Below are 13,043 nucleotides of genomic sequence, written 5' to 3' on the forward strand. Positions count from 1 at the left end.
GCCGACTCCCTCAGGCGCTCTCTCGCCTCTCGTGCCTTCACAAACTTCCCACTCATGTCCTTCGACCACCCGCATGCTCCTTCTTCCTCTCCATCCCTACTTTCCTGCTTCACTCTCATCTTGCTGAACTTATCCATCTCCACTAGCTTACCTGCTAGCTCCGTTACGCAGTTACGAACACCCGTCCGGACAGACGTCCTCCGTTCGAAAAGTCACTTCTGACACCAATGTAACGTTCACAGATGGAGTCGGAAACAGGCTTCTCATTATTAGGCTTTAATAACTCTTATTTTCTTTGAAGATCACAGGTACAGATATCACTTGCAGGTTCAACCTCACACTCTCTTAAGCTCTCACACACACACCTTTATAACCCATACTAGGTCACCACTTCCCGCCCTCCCCCGTCTGCTCCCCCAACCACAGGCCCGCCCTCAACCAGTATCCCGGTACAGCTCTATGATTGGCAGAGAGACGGGGGATACCTGAGTGACACCCTCAGCATCCTATCAGAGTCGCGACAATATTATAATTTTAGACTTCTTGGAAGTTCTGTTAGTACATTCAAGCGCACAGCACGACATTTTAATTGTCTGGTATTTGTAACAATATTCCCTAAAAGGCACAATCACCACGAACACGGCTAAAGCTAAAGGGTCAAGTACAGTACTATGACTAACTAACGTTGTAGCCTCTATGGTTGTAGCCTAGCAGAGTGGACAAGTTGCTGTTAGCTGACAGTGAAGCATGTACATGTCCATCAAAGTGACCACGCCCTAATTTATGCAAAAACTTTAAGACCTAATATAAATAAAAGGGTAGTGTTACAAAAACAATTCACTCACAGATTCATAATCATGAAGGTGGAATCTAACTATATCGATAATAATATTTATTGCATCCATGGGTAGAAACATGTTTTTTTCTGCTGTAAAGTTGGGCATTTTAACATGGGGGTCTATGGAAATTGCTCCTTTCTGCAGTCAGTCCCTAGCGGCCCATGTATGAACTGCAGTGTGTTGCACTTTCGTATTGGCGACCCGGCTGTTCCCCAGAGTTTGAGAAGCCCCTCGCTGTAGTTCGCAGTACCTCAAGATGGGCGGGAGCTCAACATGGGCGGAGCGTCAACACCCCTCCTTCTCAACCTTTGAGGCACGTGACGGGACGGCCCCTCCTTCTCAACCTTTGAGGCATGTGACGAGCTTCACAGATGACACGTTGCATCCTGTTTTCGGGGTAGCAGTTCTGTTCTGTTAATCATAAGAGGTTTCTCAATACTCAAATTTCCCCTCCTCGACTCCTTTCCTCGACTCCTATCCTCGAGACTTGGTGCCGCCCACAGGAGATGCGAGCGGAGGACTGAGGAGGGGAACCGAGGAGAGAGGAGTGGAAGCAGCAGGCGGTTAGAGAAATGAGAACTCCTCTCCTCTGAGCGGTCATTTTAAAGAGACGTCCATTAATGATGACAGGAGGCACAACAGCCCTCTGATGGACAGATGTGTTCATGACGACTTATATATATTTACTTTTAATTCATTGACAGTGCGGTATAATGAGACAATAACAGGCTACAGATACGGACATATACACACACATATATTTATATAAATATATACAATTTCAGAATCAAACAAGTATGAAAGCACTCTCATAATAACGTAACACAATCAGAGACTGGATATATCCCCCCCTCTCTCTGGTCGCTGAAATGGGGAATTGAAATTAGAGCCAAAAGTTGTACAAGTATTAAAAGTAAGCATATGACACCAAACCAACTAAGACCCGTCTTTCCGCTGCATCTACGCACTGTACAACACACACACACACACACACACACACACACACACACACACACACACACACACACACACACACACACACACACACACACACACACACACACACACACACACACACACACACACACACACACACACACACACACACACACACACCTACAGCTCCTAAAGCATTATCAGGTTACGGCCGTTGTGTATTTTATTATGTGAAGCACTAAATGGTCTTAGAAAAATATTTACTCTTTGTTTGTATATATCTACTAAACTAAAGCAAATAAAGAGAGTAGGCCTGTTATACTGAGTGATATATATTATACACACACTGCTCTGCTTTCTGCACGGACCTCACAGCTGTTCCCAGTAGCCTCATCCCAATACCCCTCCTCGATTCCTCCTTTCCCTCACTCGCTTCCCTTCCTTGCGTCTTAGCTCCGCCTCCGTAAGATGCGAGCAAGAGACACGAGGAGGTGACGCGAGGACAGAGGAGTCCTCAGGTATTAATTGGGATGTCCTCGTTCACTCAAACGTCACTCTTAAACAACGTCTGTTAATGATGACATCATGTGCACAGCTGTATCCCCTCTCATCGGGCTTAACTGAATAACCCCTTAGAACCGGCCCATGTGTTGTTAAATATTTATTTAAATGAATGAATCTTTCTCTTGTTAGTCAAGGAATTCAATTTATGATGGTTGGTCCTGCTTTTGTGTTCCGTTTTGGTGTAAAATGTGGCCTATATTTAAATAAAAATATAATTATAGTAATGTGAAAGCCTTTTAGAAATGAATTGCACATAGTAATTCCCACGGAGCTGTGAGCACTTATACATTTATGTGACGCTTTTCCACTCATCTTCCAGTTGTCGGTTTTCCCCTGTTGAAATGGACCAGCTGTGAAGGTGGGGGCGGGGCTTTTTTACGTGAGTAGTGAAAACACTTCCGCGTAGTCTGCTCGCGTGTCCTCCCTTTCGTCTCCTCCCGCACCCCTCCTCCCTCACCCCTCCTCGACTCCTCCGTGTGCATTTCAGCTATTGGGACGTCCTTCAAAATGGCGTGTCTTGATCGATTTCCGGGTCAAGTCCCGGAGGAGGGGAAGAGAGGAGTCGAGGAGGGGTATTGGGATGAGGCTACTGTAAACATTGCGTTGCCGTTCAAGCAGTTACTAAAATAATATCCAAGGGATGCATGCAGAGCTGTCATTGGCTGAGATAACTCCGGCCGTGCGTAACGCCTCCACCGTTCGCGGAAGTGCATCCGCGGAGGAGCCGCGAAGGACCCATCAATGTCTCCTCGGTTAGAGCTCCTCCTGAGAGCCTCCTCGATGCTCGATGCTCGGTCCTCGAAGTGCATTTAGAGAAATTAGATGTCCTTCAAAATGGCACGCTGAAATTCATTTCCGGGTCACTACCGGAGGACCGAGGAGTCGAGGAGGGGAAATTTGAGTATTGAGAAACCTCTATAGCGTCAGAGTAAAATGGAGGTAAGTAATCCCTCAATAAATTAACTATTTGTTTTTGCTGCGGTTTAAAATGTGTTGATTTTAAGTCTCACTTATTTGCTGCCAAATGTGCGCTGTCGCTACTAGGACGTGTATGTCCTAGTGATGCAGAAACTAACTACATTTAATAAATATTAATTATAACTACAAACTACATGTGTGTTGCTTCAAAATAGTAGGATTGCTGTATAAACAAAGTCCTGAAAACTTTAGGAAAGTCTTTATATTATGTTTGCACTACTTGAGAAATACTAATAACCGTACTATGCATAACCTATATTTCAATTAGATTTTTACAAAATAAATGTATATGCAGCTTTTTTTATTCCTGCCTATTGCCTAACTATTGTGTTTATTTTCTTTGACCAGAAACACATCACACACTGATGAAAGGGATGTTCTCAGAAGGATAGAGCTTGTGCCAGAGCTGGCGGGGCGCATAAACAGTCAATGTGCGGAACAACTGTTCTCAGGAATGAGAAATTAATTTAACTTCTGTTAGACAGTCATCATACTGAATAAATATTTACTGTGAATGTATGCAAAAATGTATGGCATATAGCTGTCTAACAGAAGTTAAATCCATTTCTCACTTATTCTGACAATGTACTTAACCCCAAATAAAAGAACCCAATAAAAAGAGTTGTTAAATAATAGTGGAGTCACGTTGTAATAACAATAACTCATCTCTCTCGAGTTTTCTTTTTGTGCTTTGCCAAAAGCCACTGTGTCAAGTGTCCTACTTGGGTTGCCGTACGGAGTTGTCCAATATGGCGGACCATCTCGCACATGCGCACGCACCGCAGATAGGGCAGGGCGGCAGATCGGGTAGTGACACTTAGTTTGGAGAAATTTCGAGGCTGCACATGTGTAGACTGCGCAGTCTTAAAATCCCCACAATGCTTTGCGCATACTGCCAAAAGTCACGTGACTTTTGGCAGTAATATTCCGCCGTGAGAAGAAAAAGTTTGTAAGGCATTTTTAAAACCTGTTTAGTTTATTTGTGGAGTTATGGCAGGAAATTAGCTCCATAACTCACTAACTCACTTTGGGCGTAGAGACGTATGGAGCTAATTTCCTGCCATGACTCCACAAATAAACTAAACAGGTTTTACAAATGCCTCATGATTCACTAACAAACACAATGTGGTTTGCAAATACAAAACACCATCTACAAACTAATGCATTTAGTTTTGCAAACAAAAAACGTATCAAACAAACACATAACATTTTTCAAATAAATCATGTTTCAGAGACAAATTCAGCATAGTACACCACTTTTTTTTTACAAGTACAACACTTTTTTTGACAAGTACACAACTTTATTTTTACAACTACAACACTTTTTTTTAAGTACAAAACTTGTTCTTTCAAAAGTTGTGTAATTGTAAAACCTATGCTGAATTTGTCTCTGAAACATGATTTATTTGATATATGTTTTTGTTTGATAGATTTTTCTATTTTCTTTGCAAAACTAAATGCATTAGTTTGCAGATGGTGTTTTGTATTTGCAAACCACATTGTGTTTGTTAGTGAGTCATGAGGCATTTTAAAAACCTGTTTAGTTTCTTTGTGGAGTTATGGCAGGACATTAGCTCCATAGTCAAGCCCTGCCTATCAACCCATTAAAAGAAACTGTCTTTGCATGCACCAACTGGCCCTGTCTGGCAAGATGTTGAAAAGTGGGTAGCTAATAGATGTCCCTTTTTAAAAACACATTTGAATGAAACTCTATTCAGTTAATTCTTGGAAATGTCCTCAAGTGACACCATGTGGTCTACATGTGATTTTAAAATGTATACAAATATCTGGACAGATTACGATTCAATTTAGTTCATATAATCCTCCTCCTCAGGATGAATTCCAAATAACTTTGATGATGCCTTAACCTTCAACTTAGAGTGATCATCAGGTCAAATATGTATGTCCAATACTTTGGTTTTCAGTACGATATGGAATGATACGATACGATAATACTTTATTGTCAGATAATGTCTGTAATGTTTCTTGCATGACAGCATTTTCAATTGCAACATTAACAAGGACACATACCAAGATAAAAAACAAGGAAACATACAATTAACATCACATTAAGATCACTGAATTGAACTTGCTCAAGACCCTCTTAATCGTAGCATCCTGTATCTTCGATTTTATGGTAACAACTTGTAGTAACTGGTCAAGACATGGTCTGGGTCAGAGATGATGTTGTGGGCCAGCCTCACAATGTTATACATTGATTCGACGAAACACCGCATACTGATCCGCAGTGTGCAGCCGAGCAGCACACTTCAAGATTGACGCCTTTGCCTCTTTGACCATATATTAGCAAACCTAACTTAACTTAACCGCGGCTGTACTATGAGTTAAGGGATTGTTGAACATTTCATCAGCTTATTGATATTTTAATTGTGAGCATTAGTATTAGCAACTGTAAATACTATATGTATACATGTTAACTAAACTTTTTTCGTATTATACTTGTAATAACTCTTATCTGTTGCTGCTTCCTTCAAAAGCAAACTCAAAACAAATCTCTTCATATCTGTCTTCCTTATCACCTAGTTTCCATTTTCATTAGCATCACTTCTGTCTGGTTTTACATCCACATCTTTTATCATATGGCACTACTTATGTTGTTATTCATAATGTTTTTATAATTTTTGTGCTATGATATTTGTATTTAGTTTTAGCTTTTGTCTTCTGTAATACATTTTTATTTGATTTGCTTCAACACCTGTATGGAAGCAAACAAGAGACAGAAGTATTTGAATTTGATCAGACACCGAATTTATAGCATTGAAAATAATTACTTTGAAAATCATGTATTTGAATTGTTTTGCTCCAAATGTACCTATGTGAAATAAAAATGTAAAAATTCCAGTTCAAAATAATTAGAATGTTCAAATTCAAATCCCAAAAATTAAAGTGAAAAAAATTCGAATGCACAATTTCGGTGTATAAAATTCGATGTCCAAAATTGCCATGCAGCATCATCCGGGCTACTCAGACAGGATAAGCAATCGAGCCCGAATGCAATCAAAACGATTTCTGGCCTATCAGAGCACGGCTTTGTCAGTCATGTGATCACAATAACCCGGGAGAAAAATTACGGAGAACAGTGGGGCTTGGGTAAGTAGTCAGTTTGTGCTCTTTATTTTAAAAGCAGTGAGGGCTCGACAGCATTTGTATCTTACATTGGCTAGCTAAATGAGTGAAGTATAGCCTTGTGCCTTGCTGTTAGCAAGCTCAGTAATTATCATTAATTGAAGTGAATCACAACGTTACCGTGTCCTTTTGTTTGTGTGTGTGTGTGTGGGGGGGGGGGGGGGGGTTTGCAAAGTAACGTTACGACCACTTCGGTTAGATAAGTCAAGTAGACCATGCTACACTATACAAATATTCTCTTACAAAAGCCCTGCATTTAAACATGTTAATGTTACTTTAGCAAAAGTATGCTAGTATAATTAGGAAAGTGTTGTTAAAGTATTTAAAGTAGACACAAGTTATACTATTATATTATGTCATTTGTTTTATTGTTATTACCAATGCAAGAGTTGACTTAACTGTCGTAGTTGGAGCTCATTTTGAACAATGAGCTAACTAATGATTACTTTCATAATGGTTTAATGTGCTGACTATTTTCTACATTAATACATGAAGATCTGGTTTGTTCGAACCCCCAAAATAGTAGGACATGCTGTCATAATTACCCAAGCTGTTAGATAAATGTAGTGATGTAAAAACTAAAATATTCAAGATAGTGTAGTGAAAAAGAGATAATGTTTGAAAAACATGTTACTAAAACAAAATCTTTTGTTTTGGACTGACAGTAAGGATTCAATAAATAGTAGATCAATAAATACACACACATCAATCTGTGTGCATTTGTTGTGGATGGAACACAACAAATGGTGCTCTGACCTGTGATGCCTCCTCCAAACATTATAACCAGACTGTATCATTCAAACTATATGTATAGCTACAGTACTTTAGACAAACTCAACACAATTTATTGAAAGACCAATCTTTATTTGATGGTGCCTCTCCTTTTGTTTGTATTATTAAACCCTCAGATGTGAGATATTAGTAATACAGTAGCAGCATTGTCATCTAAAAAACTGAGCAACTCAACAGTTGCATAGCCGTTACCACCTGCACAGGCCTAGCCTGTCACTTAACAGATTAACATTTAGTTTAACTTATGTATATTAATTCGTTTTTATTTAAAAAAAGGGTGATGGTTCATGCTTGATACATTTTAGTTCACATTACAATAAATTGTATTTGCACTCCTTTTGTCCGTTATTCTTACTGAAAATGTTAGATTACACATTCACATCTGACTGAAGATTGGCACCATTTATTTGTGACGTTGCAAACTCTGCGGTACAAGGCACAAGTATTGTGAAGCTCATAAAGTGAGGCAAATGCATTTGATCAGCTGACTTTTTTTTTTTGCCAAGCTTTATAGGCCTGACAATAATGACACTGTTTCTGAGGTGCAACGTAAAACACAAAACAACACAACAATTAAGTTCCTGTTAGACTACAATATAAGTGTCTCTTACTGAATGTCCTGTACTGCTCTTAAATTTCATCACATCAACTTTTCCTTTCCCTCTTGGATGTTCTTCTGGACTCTCAGAGAAAGAGAAAATGGTGAAGCAGTCCTGTCCCTCAGGTCTTTCCTAACATAAATATCAAAAAACATATTATTGCAGAGCAAGTGTTTTATTTAAGAAAGAGGTGTGTTTTTTGGTTCAGGGGCTATAAATATAATGATTTTTTTTATTTGAATGTGTTTTTTAAATCCAACAGTGTACTACAAAGATAATCAGATTATGAATAAACCGTTCTAAATTCATCAACATTGAAATAAATGTATAATTAAAATAATATTTAACTGTTATCAAAACTTAGTGCAACTGTAGAAGCTTGCTATGTTCGGTTGTCTCACTGAAAGAATCACTTTTAACATGTTTTTTTACAGTCAATATGCAGAAACAAAGGGTCGTAGTTCTCACTATGTTCAATAATATTTGCCTTAAAACCTCTTAGGCCCCACGGACCTGGTTCCGGGGCAGAAATCGCGTCATTTGCAGGAAACAACGTCTAAGGAACCTTAATATTTAATAAACTAAGAATATTTTATATCCATATAACGGGAAAAAACTCATTTAACTGATCTTTTTCATTTTGTTTTTCAAAAAAAACACACAATGCTAACAGTAAGCCTCTGAATTAGCCCAGAGCGAAAAATGCTAACCTATAACTGCACCGAAAATCACTCCTAGCTCCCTTATTACTTACCCTAGCTGCACATCCAACACATCGTTTATGATCGTAAAGACACATAATCTAACGGTGCCCACCTCAACACTGAAAGATACAAACTCGCAACGTTATCAACAAAAACACACATCAAAACAAGTGGCGCTAGGTAGCCCACAACGCTAACATGGCTTACCTTCGTCTTTATCTGGTCTAAACTGGTCTTCAATGGCATTAAAACGATAACAACGATGATGTAGTTAATCCATAGGTTAATATCCAATGTGGCTGTGTCCCCTTTGAAATGTTCTGATAATCTATAAGCAATAAAACTGCAATTCCGTTTTAAAAAAGTAGAGCATGCAATTCATAGGCTCTGTATCTTCATTGAATGCGCGAAGGCGCCATCTTTTTTTTTTAACATGAGTGTGTGCGGGACGATTTCCCTTCAATTCTATTGGCTCTAACGATCAGAAAGAGATGTTACATGTCAAAATCGAAGAAGGGGTGCCAGAGATATGGAAAATCCACCCAAATGGCCTCAGAAGAGTTTTTTTTGTTGCTAAATCTGTCTAAAAAGGTCAAATATCACTTGTTTTGCATCAATCTTGATACAGGGTACTTATACACCTCTCATCCCCTGCACGTGTACGCGCCTCATGAGGAGAGACGGAGTGAAAGGCAGCGTGTGGAAACTCCCTCGCAGCCCTTTTGCCTCACGGGCAGCGGCGGCGATGGCGTGGCTCGTCACCATGAAGACCATTACGGCACTTGACAGAGAAGCCTCTCCCCCCAGCAGTTCCATGGGATACAAGAAACACTCCTGTCATCCCAGGAACAGTGTCTTGCGCGGTTTTTACCCCCGCTATTTTTCGAAATCTCCTCTGTCCTGTGCGCGCGCTGTCTTGCTAGGTGGCGCGCACGGCTGCCTTACGCCATTCTCAGCGCCTGTTTATGCACTATAGAGAGCGCTCGATCGGGCAACCTCTGTCTGCACAACGGCTGTCACACAGGTTGTGTGAGGCTGTGTCACAGGCATGTCTCCTCTGGGGTGGAGCCCCCGGAGAACATCAATGCGCACTCCACCAGAGGAATTTCCTCCTCCACGGCTTTGCACGGAGGAATGTGGAGTGGAAGATATTTGCACTGCTGCATCTTGGTCTTCCCCCTGTTCGTTTATTCATTTTTATTTGAGGGATGTCTCCCATTCCTCTCTGACACACCCTGTACTGGGTGTCCTGTCGGAGTGAGTGGCGTCAGGGAGCCAGCTGTGCGCCTCTCTCCTGCCTCTCGGCACGCGGAGAGCGGCCCTTTTCCCCTCTTATAGGAGGGATGTTCCTTTTTCATCTGACACACTTTGTACGGAGTGCCTGGTCAGAGTGAGTGACGTCAGGGATCCAGCTGGGCGCTCTCCTACCTGTCTGACACGCAGAGAGCTGCTGTTCCCCCTCTATGATCGCTGCGCAAGGTGGGACCTTCTTCTCTACTTTCTCACAGCGGCCGGTATGTATTGTTCCCAGCCTTCACCCCGTCGGGAAGATAGGCATGTTTGGCTATGTTCCAGGGACGGTGATGCGCCATTACGCATGGCACAACAGGCATGGGGTGTTATTTAGCAGGTGTGTCTGTGCTTCTAGTGCCAGGCGGACCCAGTGGGGCGCAAACTACATCATGCTTCGCCCTTAACCCAATAGGCATATACGAAATAGAACTGAGGTTACCTACTGTAACCCCAGCTTCTATGAGTAAATTGCGCAGCCCTCTAAGCGCTGGGCCCCACTGGCTCTACGAATAGTTTGTCATGGCCTGGCTCTTGGCCATAACAAAAAGCGTGGGAAGGACAAGAATATGTATATAAAAAGGTATTTATTTGGCAAAATGTAATGTGGCCAAAAAACAAACATAAGGCAAGGCAAAAATAAGAATAAGCACTGCTGCTCTCCGAGGTCCAGTCCTCTGGCGGGGAGCGACCTCGAGGCTCTGGCTCAGGCCTTTTAATCCTCCGGTGCGAGCTGTCAGGTGTCCTCAATTAGTGCGTCAGGTGTGCTCAATCAGTGTGGGCACAAGCAGAGGAGGATCATTAAAGGGCCATACGCACCACAGGAGACCTCCAAGCAGGGGTCGTCACACCCCCCCCTTAAAGTCGGTGTCCCCAGGACCACTGGCATAACGAATTAACCCTATCCCAAACAAAAACAAAAAGTCACAGAACACAACAAATATATAACACCCTCTCTTAGCGAACCCTAATTGTAATATACCACCTTATCACAACATCTCTGGATGTGACCAAGCCCACCGCAGGAGTAGCACCTCCGGTCGTTGGCACGCCCACAGTCACGAGCCATGTGGCCTGGTTTGTTGCAGTTGTAGCACACATCCTCCGTTTGGTCACAGTCCCTAGCCATAGCTAGCCATCCCTTGATCTCCACACCGATAACAGAACATTTCCTTGCCACGTCCTCGACCACTGCTGCCGCTGCCGCCACGACCACCATCAAAGCCGCCGCCACCACCATGACCACTTTGACCAGTGGAGCAATGCTTGGCCTTCTGGTTTCTACGCAACATAGTTTTGGCCATAGCCCGCGAGATCACGCAGGAGGACGTGACCTCTGGCACCACTGTAGAGCTCTCCTCAAACCCAGACTCAATCAGCCCACCATCACTAAAAATGCCGGAAGAACATTAGCCCAAACTCTGCTACCTGCCAAACCGTTGCCCAGAACAAAATGTATCCCCTCGATTGGCAAAGCTGGACGTACACCAACAGCTATTTCACCTTTAACAAGGTCACAGTCAATATACACCCTATGAACAGGCATAGGAAGAACTTTTAATCCCATTCCCCAACTCAGAACTGTGTCACCCGTGTCACTTTCATCCGACAACGGCAAAACAGAGTCAACAATATAGGAGTCAAAAGCCCCTGTGTCCCGCAAGATTTTGATTGGAACTCTGACATTACTACCTAACAATGACACCAAGTCGTCTCGTATAAATGGAGTATAAGATGCTAAAACCTCAGATCCACATAAGTGGGATTTAAGCACATCGGCACCACAGCAGCTTTTCACAGGAGCAGCCAACGCAACAGGCCCAACAAAACATCTTCCTCCCTCAGATTTTGCTCTAAGCGCAGGACATTCTTCCTTCCAATGGCCTCTTTCACGACAGTAGTGGCAATCATCGTTATTAACCACATTAGATTTGATCAAACTCGATTTCCCTGGATCCATCCCAACATCCTTCCTATTTCCTTCACAAACAGTTAGTGCCCCAGAGCGCCCTCCGAACCTGCTCTTATGAAGCAACACAAACTCATCAGCTGCCACCTCAGCTCCAGCCGCGGAAGTTACCTTGTGTTCTGTTATGTGAGTAGCAATCCTGTCAGGAAGAATATTTTTGAACTGTTCCAAAATCATGAGTTCACATAAATCGTCAAACGAAGCGATTTCAAGAGCAGTTAACCAACGTTTAAAATGAACCGACAAATCCCTCGCCATCTCCACATAGGTTTGACCTTGTTTCTGCTCAAAGGACCTAAAACGCTGTCGATAGGCCTCTAGCACCAGTTCATATGCCCTAAGTACCGCCAATTTGATCTTACTATAGCTAGAGCTATCCTCAAAACATAGGGAGGAATATGCAGACTGTGCTTTTCCTGTGAGAACACACTGAAGCATCAGTGCGCAGTCTGCATCAGGCCAATCTCTAGCCCTAGCTACACGTTCAAACAACAACAAAAAACGTATCAGGATCACTTTCATTAAAGTGCGGCAGCAAGCGCAGGTTATTTATGTCAAAACGATGAGACCTGGGCACCTGTTCACCCTGCCCCTCACCATCTCTGAGAATAGACAGACGATGTGTCTCCAACTCTATCTTGGCTTTCTCAGATTCTTGCCATATCCGCTCCACTGTGATTTCCTTTTCAATTCCCAACGCATGCTTTACTCTGTCATGTTCCAGCTGCAACAACAACCATTCTTTCTGCTGCTCAAAAGAAGGTGCACTAGCCTGAAAAAAAGGTTTTAACAAAACCCCCTTCCTTTGCAGCAAACACTCCTGTCTCACTCAATGTCGACACTATAGAGTCTTTGATGTTCTCCTTCATCCTCCTATCACCGACAATAGTCACTGAGAAATGCTACACAATCAAGAGCAGCTGCTCTCTTGAAAAAGTGCCAAGAGACTCCTGAGACGGAGCTTCAATAAATGCCTCTACGTCAGCCATATTAATTTAGACCGGGCCCTCACCGGAATACAACACCGAACCTTTTACGCCGAGAGAAGAAAAAAAAAAAAAAAAAAAACGGACCGACACCACAACGTTTGCTATGCGTCGAAAGTGGAACAACACTAACTTATTGATTGGAGTTTCCCCACTAACTATTACCATCCCACTGAGTAATCTCCTCCCTAGTCTTCATGCAGTTACTTTTGGTGGGTATTTATGCACTGGAGACCGCT

This window comes from Notothenia rossii, assembly GCF_949606895.1.
Source record: "Notothenia rossii genome assembly, chromosome: 9".
Lineage (NCBI taxonomy): Eukaryota > Metazoa > Chordata > Actinopteri > Perciformes > Nototheniidae > Notothenia > Notothenia rossii.